The sequence below is a fragment of the Dendrobium catenatum genome, unplaced genomic scaffold (assembly GCF_001605985.2).
Source record: "Dendrobium catenatum unplaced genomic scaffold, ASM160598v2 fragScaff_scaffold_1548, whole genome shotgun sequence".
NCBI classification, from domain to species: Eukaryota; Viridiplantae; Streptophyta; class Magnoliopsida; order Asparagales; family Orchidaceae; genus Dendrobium; species Dendrobium catenatum.
This window is the reverse complement of record NW_021320010.1, coordinates 387,043-396,062: the sequence shown is the minus strand read 5'-3', so window position 1 is coordinate 396,062 and position 9,020 is coordinate 387,043.

Genomic DNA, 9,020 nt, shown 5'->3' with positions numbered 1-9,020 from the left:
ATTTTAATAAAAATGAGTTTACTTATCTTTATTCTATATCTTGCAAATTCTTTAGTTTTGGATTGATGATGTAGAGAACATATTAAGTACTACTGAAAATTTTTGTTCTCTATAGATGAAAGTTATTTCAATATTATCTCACTCTTTATTTAATGTACATAGTGGTCATATGTGTGGTTAAAATCTGGTGTGATGCATAACCTCGATAAAGGAATGCAAGATCGATCAGGAATATTAAAATAGTATGTTACCATTCTTAGATATAGGTGTCAAATATGCTAGATTCTTATAGAGATTATATAACTGTAGGAGGTCAGCAGATATCCTTTTTACCCCTATAAGCTTGACAAAGATGTAGGAATATATATGCTCTGAATCGCATTACAGATAAGAATTTCATCAGAAAAGATATGTAATTTACATTTATCAGTCAAAAACACTTTATTTATATATTATATTCATTATTTAACTTATTTTATTTAGTGATTTAATCTCCACAACAAATAATTTTATTTCAGTGACATAATTTTGAAATTAGAGTATACAATAATAATAGTTGATTGCTGAAAAGCATACTTCCTCATAGATTCGACACTCTACTTTATTACTTTATTTGGCATATATACTTATGTATATTAGATGAGGTTTGTTATTTTATATCAAAGAAAATATAAGCATTACTTAGGAGAGATAGAGCATTAAGCATTTTTATGATTCAAAATTACACTCCACTGTATCACCCACCATCAAGTTTTTGGCGTCGTTATCTGAGAAGTATTTCAGTTTTGTAAAAATTAAAATATATTATTGAACTAATTACATAGTTAGACCTACATATGTTTTTATTTTCATTATTTATTTTGATCAGTAATTGCATATTTATTTCTTCTTAGTTTTATGCATTATAGCCATAGAAAGTAACTTTTGTCTTTTAATCTTGAAATTGAGAGAACCCTTTCTAAAATTCAAAAAACCAAAAAGATTTTGAAAGTGGATGAACTTTAGTTAGAGCAAAATTATTCTAGTCCTCTTAAGGATTATGCAAACACTTTAGTAAATGGAATTCATCGTAGAATAAATATACCTATAACCTAAGCTAATAATTTTAAATTAAAACTAGCTATTAATTAAATGGTTCATGAAAACTCTTAGTTTAGGGGAACTCCTGTAGAAGATCTAAACTTACATTTAGTGAGCTTTTAGAAAATTGTGTAGCATTTAAATACAATGATTTTAGTAATTATGCTATTAGACTTAAATTGTTTCCCTATTCCCTAAGAGATAAAGCAAAGATATGGTTCAATTCTTCACCCCCGGGCTCTATCATAACTTGGAATGATTTGGCTCATAATTTTCTTACTAATTATTTTCCATCTTCAAAAACTATCAATCTTAAGAATGACATGACTTCTTTTACTCATTTTGAAGGATAATCAATTCATGAGAGAGATTTAATAAAATGCATGTATTATAAATTACTTGATTGCTTAATTATTCAAATATTTTATAATAGATTAGTAGGATCTCATAATATTATAATTGATGCTGCAACTGGAGGATAATTAATGTCTAAGCATGTAATTTCAGTAAGCTCATGAAATAATATATGAAATGACTACTAATAATTTTTAGTGGCTTGCTAAAAGGGTAAATCCTAAAAAAAGTATATGGAATTTATGAATTTGATGCTTTATCAATCTTGATTGCTTCGCAGCAATTTATAAGAAGTTGAATACAATAGGAGTAAATTTTGGAATCGAAATTGAATCCTTAGGAGATCAAAATTCAATTGAAGATAACAATATGCAAGGGATTAAAAATATTAATATAATTGGAAGAAAAAAATTGCTATTCAAATATATATAATCCAGGTTGGAGGAGCCATCCTAATTTTTATTGGCCAAATAACATGGGTGATAGTAATAAATGGAATAATTGACAAAATAATTAAGGAGTAAATTGGAATACTTCTCAATAACCTAATATTAATCTTAGACTTACACATCCTCCAGGATTTAATCAAAGCAACCAATTTGAAAATAAAAATTAGCATTGGAGGATGTAGTTATGTAGCTAGGGAATCAATTGCAAAACTAAGCTACTTCTATTAAAAATTTGGATATCCAATTAAGCCAACTTGCAATTTCAATCAATAATAGACCTCTTGGATATTTATATAGTAATACTAAAATTAATTTGATAAAAAAAAGATAAAAATATCTTAATGGAAGCACTTTAAAGAATGGAAACAACATACCCCAACCAAATTGAAAATTTTAGGCAAGTCTAGCTGAGGAATATAAACTTAGCGTTGTGTGGTAGGTAACCCAAAATTAAGTTTATATGTTATTAAGTATGGATGAAGACATTAAACTTAGCTCTTTAAGAGAGGATATCTAATTTATAGTTTAGGTGTGATAAGTAAAGATTGTTAGTTTTATTAATTATCATTGGTTTGCTTAAAAAAAATCCTTGAGAGAAGAGGGATAACTGCATCACTACCTTTAGCATCACAGTACTGAGCAAGGACTATGTGGTTTAAAATTTTAAATTTTAAATCTTCCTCTCACTTAAAAATTATAACAATTGTATGATGGAAGTTTAATTCTCAATTATTATTATTATTTGGGTATATTTATATCTTCTTCTTCTTGAAAACTTAATGTAAGCAATGGGTAGAACCATACAAAGGCATTCCTCTTCTAGGATTAGAAGTGATGAACATTTGAAAAGTAAAGATTCATTTTGTATTCTCCACATAGAGAGTTCTATTATCATTAATAAACTTTATAAGTTCAATGATGAAGTTCATGATGATACAAGAAGATACAAGACAGATATGAAGAAAATGCATAAATGTGAAGTTTTAGATTATAAATTTCATCCTGGTCAAGATGTTCTATTGTTTGATTACAAGAAGAATTTTTTCCATGGAAAGCTTAAATCTAGATGGTTTGGCCCAATTCTATTATTAAAATATATCTCAATGGTGCTATTAGCATTCAAGATAAGAAAACTTTTCACATTTCTAAGGTCAATGGTCATAGATTGAAATTGTGATTAGATGAATTAAAAAATCTTGAATTTGGAGGAAGAGAGGATGCGTGCTTGTATATTGGTTGTACTTCATATCTTTTAGAAGAAAATTCACTTATGTGAGTAATTAGTATATATAATGGGACCATGACTTATTGTTTTGGCTTTTGAAGCTAGTATGCTATGCATGGTGCCTAGTGCACTAGTTATATTATAATCTATATTATGTTATATTATGTTACACATGTTTTATATATTTATTATCACTTATATGAAAATATAAGTATTGTTATATTATTTGTGTTTCTTTTATTTACATTTTATTGAAATTCCCCTCATGCATACTATAAATTTTTTTATTTAAATTATTTAATTATGCTTAGTAAAAATATTAATTAAAAATTAAATAAAATTACGATAATAATAAAACCTTATATTATAGTTCAGATAAACACTATTTATACTTCATAGGGTGGAAAAAACTAACAATTAACTGACTTAGACCATTTAAGTTATTGCTTTAATTTGAAATTATAAGTTAAACCTTTATGTATTAATTTTTCAGTTAAAGATGAATAATTAGAATTAAAGATTAGATATGAGTAGATTAAAATTGGAAAACATAAGCAACCCCAATTTGGAATTGATAATCTTATTAAATCCTTATATTAAATTTATTAAGATTTTAAAAAGGTTCTAAGAAAAAACTAATATTAAAAATCATTAACTATGTACTCCATATAAAAAAGGAACTGTAAAAAAAAAAAAAAAGAGAAGATAAGTACATTCAAAAATTGGTATTAGTCAAAATATTAGAATTTGATTACAATCTTATTCCTAAATTCATAAAGGATAAAATAAGATAACTAGTACAAATGATGGTGAACTAATGAAAGTTTCAATTTTATCTACTAACATATCTAATTATTAAACTATATTATTCACTTTAAATTTAAAAGTTAATAGTAAAATCTATAACCTGTGAATTTAAATAAAGCAATAATTTGAATGATTAATTAGTGTAATTATTAGTATTTTTCTTAAACTAGATTTATAATCTTATTCATTTTAGGTCGTGAAATATTATCCTATATTTTAGTAATTTTAAATTATCACTTTTTTACTTTGGTTAATCATTTAAACAAAATTATAATATTTTTATTTACTTGAGGACAAGCAAGAGTTTAAGCTAAATAGAATTTAATAAGTGTAACTAAAGTATTATTTTATGTATTATATTTTCTGTGAAAATGTGTTGTTTTAGTTGTATTGTGTAGGAAAAATATGAAAAATGTATAAAATTCTAAGTCTAATATAGTGTTGCAGTTTCAGACAAATCAAGATAACAGTTTCATTAAAGGAATCACCAGAGCACCATAACATTGACATGGAGGTGCCAACTTTTCTATTGGATAGCGTCTCAACATCAAAATGGTTAGCTTTGTAGTATCAGTCTTTGTGTCTTCAAGTGTCGTAGAATCATAATCTATCACACCTTAGCTCCAAAATTATCATTTTAGCATCACAACATAAAAAAATTAATAGCATCGTAACGTAGCACTTTAAACTTCCAAAGGATATGACATGTTAGCAAAAGGATGTGACTATTCACTAAATAACTGATCCACATTAGCAAGCATCGTGACAGAGCCAAAATAGTAGTGTAATAGTATTAGTTTATTTATTGGGCGCAGCGCTACCAACCTTTCAAGCATGATAGTTCTAGTTACCTACTTTGTGTTTTCCTATAAATAATCATTGCGTTATATTTGTAAGAGAGTTTAGTCACTTATTTAATTTCAATACATCTCAGTGTACTTCACTGAATCACTCTTAAGGTGACAACTAAGGGAATTTAGGAAAGTACTTGATACAATCATTAGAGTGTTTAGTCCATATTTATTTGAGTAACTCCATACATTAACCAAGGAGTATATATGAGATATATTGATCCTTCCTAGTGATATTATTCTCTTGTATTTTCATTCTTCTATAATTTTAATGAAATGAGTTTGCTTATTTTTATTCTATGTTTTGCTAATTCTCTAATTTTAGATTGATGATGTAGAGAGTATATTAAGTACTAATGAAAATTCTTATTCTCTAAAAAAAAGTTATTTTAATATTATCCTACTCTTTATTTAATGCACATAGTGGTCATATGTGTGGTTAGAACCTTATGTGATGTATTGCCTATATGGAGGAATGCAAGAACAATTAGAAATATTAATAACATGTTTGTATATAGATATAGAATGTAAAATATGCTAGGTTCTTAAGGATATGATATAACTGTAGGAGGTCAACATATATCCTTTTCACCCCTACAAGCTTGACAAAGATATAGGGATGCATATGCTTTGAATCACATTACAAATAAGAATTTCTTTAGAAAAGATATCTAATTTACATTCATTAGTCCAAAATAATTTATTTACATATTATATACATTATTTAACTATTTTTATTTAGTGATTTAATATCTACAACAAACAATTTTATTTTAGTGGGATAATTTTGCAATTAGAGTAAACAGTGATAGTTGATTGCTGAAATGCATACTTCCTTATTGGTTCAACTCTACCACTTTACTACTTAATGTGGCACGTATACTTGTGTATATTAAGTGGAGTTTATTATTTTATATCCAAAAAATCTAAGCATTATTTAGGAGAGAAAGAGCCTTAAGCATTTTTATAATTCAAAATTACACTCCAGCGTATCACCCACCATTAGGAGGCTATGTCTAAGTAGACACGGTAGGCAAATTTGAGTGGGGATTTAACAAGTAGGTTTGATGGAGTTCATGCAAATGGGAGGGATCGTAGGAGGTTAAATGGCTTCACGTGAGTGGGAGTAGGGTTAATTTGATGCTTGGTTAGGCGTGGGCTATCTGGGATAGTGAGTTGGGTCATGAGCAAGGATCATCAATTGGAAACATTGGTAGTATATGGAGTCCAGGACTGTGTAAGAGTGGGTAGGGGCTTCATGCAAAGTGAAGGAAATTTCATATGAATAAGGTGTTGGGATGATGAAAACAACAGGTGTTGGAACTCCATGTAAGATGAATGGAATGTCCGGAGCCTCTCTTCTTTTCTATTTGAAATAAATCAGACTCTTGGTTAGACCAGTCAAATAATGCCCATAACAAAGATTTTTGTGCTTGGACAAGTGGCTCACATATAGAAAATTTGTCATCCAAAATAGCCAATAACCTGCTGAGGAGAAGAAAGACCATCGTGCTCCTTATTTGGTTAAAATCTAAGGGTTGATATTTAATTAATTAAATTTAGGAGATATGGAGGGTTATTTAATATTAAACAAGTTGATTAAATGAATCAGAATGTATTTTGAGCACAATATGACTTAATTGGTTTAAGATCATTCGAGATGAGTTAATTTTATGTCAATAAAATTTGATTTGATTTAGATAAAGTTGAGACAGGCTAAATTGGATTGATTGAAGTCGTCAAGCTAGAATTACATTCAAGTTGAGCAAATTGACTCAATGTCACTCAATTAAACTCATTTGATTAAAATCAAATTAGTTTTTATTAATTTTAGTTCAGCTTGATTCAACTTAAGGAATGATGATGTCAAGGTCAACTCAAACTTGAATTAAGTTGAATAGATTCGACATCAATGAATTTAATATATTTGATTAAATCGACCTCGAACTGGCAAAATATGGCTCAATTTTTAATTTTAAAGAAGGGAAGATGAGGCAATTAAAAGTCCTGCTTTAAAAATAAGGTCAATAAATATTCCTCCAATTCCAATTCCAGATGCATCACAAATCTTCTCAAAGGCTTTAGAGAAACTAGGAATCCTAAGGACTAGAGAAATGGTCATAAGAATCTTAATCTGATCAAAAGTTTTTTTTTTTTTTTGTAGCAGGAGTCTAATAAAATTTATCTAATTTTAGTTTGTCAATTATTGGAGTTACAATGGTATTAAAATATTTAATAAATCATCTATAAAAGTGGCTAAGCCTTGAAAACTCCTAACATCAGTTAAACTCTTACGTGTTGCCCAATCTAATATTGCTTTAACTTTGGTAGGGTAAGGTTTTATTCGAGTAGTGGAAAAAATAAATTCCAAAAATACCACTTTAGTATATAAAAGAAATATTTCGTTAAATTTAGTATAGTTTCCTTTCCTAAGAGTCTCAAAAACTTATCTAAGATGTTGTAGATGATCTTTCTCAAATTCTCTATCAATTGTTGAATATCACTACTTTAGTCCATTTAATTTTTCACTAAAGAAAGCTATTGGATAGTTTGTTTGACGTAATATTCTTCCAATTCTAATTTCAGATGCATCATAAGTCACCTCAAAGGCTTTTCATAAATAAAAATACCAAGGATTGGAGTAGCGGTCATAAGAATTTGAATTTAATCTAAAGTTTTTTGTGTGGTTGGAGTATAATAAGACTTATCTAATTTTATTATGTTAGTGATTGGAGATACAGTGATATTAAAATATTTAAAAAGTTGTCTATAGAAAGTATATGCCATGAAAACTCCTTACCTCATTGAAACTCTTAGGTGTTGGCCAATTTAATATTGCTTTAACTTTTATAGGGTTAAGTTTTTATTTTAGTAGTGGAAAGCATAAATTCCAAAAAAACCACTTTAGTTTTTAAAAATAAACTTTTCCTTAAATTAATTCATAGCTTCTCTTTCTTGAGAGTATTCAAAATTTGTCTAAGGTGTTGTAGATGATCTTTCACATTTTGACTATAAATCAAGGTATCATCAAAATAGACAACTAAAAGCCTTTCATATAGAGAGCTTAAGTATAGAATTCATCAACCCCATAAATGTGCTAGGGGCATTTGAAAGTTTAAAAAGCATAACAATATATTATTTATTGATTATTTTTAAAACTTCCATCAGTATAAGTTTTTTTATTAGGTTGGGATAGTAGGTGATATGAGTCTAACAATAGACTTCTGAAATGAAGTGAAAGTGGCTTATGTCCTAATTTTAGAGAGGGACAAAGATTTTTTTTTGTTGCTCAACCAAAAAAGCATAATGAAAGAAAAGTACTCGACCTCATTCCTAATATCAGTCTTAAGTTCAATGCCAAATTTGTTATCAATCTATGAATCATTGTCACTATAATTAGTCCTAAAAATTAGGTCTTAAATTGTGTTTAAATATTCAATAATTGGGAGAATAACATGTCATAAGGTCAATAATTGCCCATGTAGTTTCTTGTCATGATCTCTAAGATAATACTTAGCTCTTAATATTTATTTCATTTATATATATTTGAGGGTGGCTCTTCTTAGCTTATGTTCCTTAGCTATAGTATTTGTCCAATGGAATATTGTATGTCTTGTTCATTTCATTTTTGAAAAAATTAACTCATTGGTAGTCATCTATATTATACCAATCAAAGACATCATTCATCTTGACTAAATAGTCTACGGACCTATTAGGGTCATGGGTACCATCATATGTGGGAGCTTTTACTTTAACTCCCATAGAGGGATGACAAATATTATTAACATTCATCTTAAAATTGTCATTTCTAACCCAGATCCTAGGGTTGAGTTGTCTCTTGTAATGTGAGTCTTCTCCTTGGTCTATATATGATGCATCATCATTTAAAGATACATTATGATTTTGGGTAGGATATAACACATTATTTCCATTATTTATAGATGACTCAAGATAGATTGTATTTGATCTTTAAGTTATTGCATTTTGGTTATATTTTCCTCAAATAATTTCTTAGTCTTAATTTTGTTTTCCTAAATCTTAAGGTCTAGAGAATCAACCATTCAAGTTAAATTTTCAATCAAATCTTAGTAATTTGATTTAGGTGCAATGAGATGATTTTTTTTAATATGAAGAAAGATAAGGGGGGAAGAGCTATAAATGTGTGTGTGTGTGAGAGAGAGAATTAAATTTAAAATATAATTGTAAAAATAAAATTAATTTTAAGTTAAAACAAATTTTAGTTGGGGGGGGGGG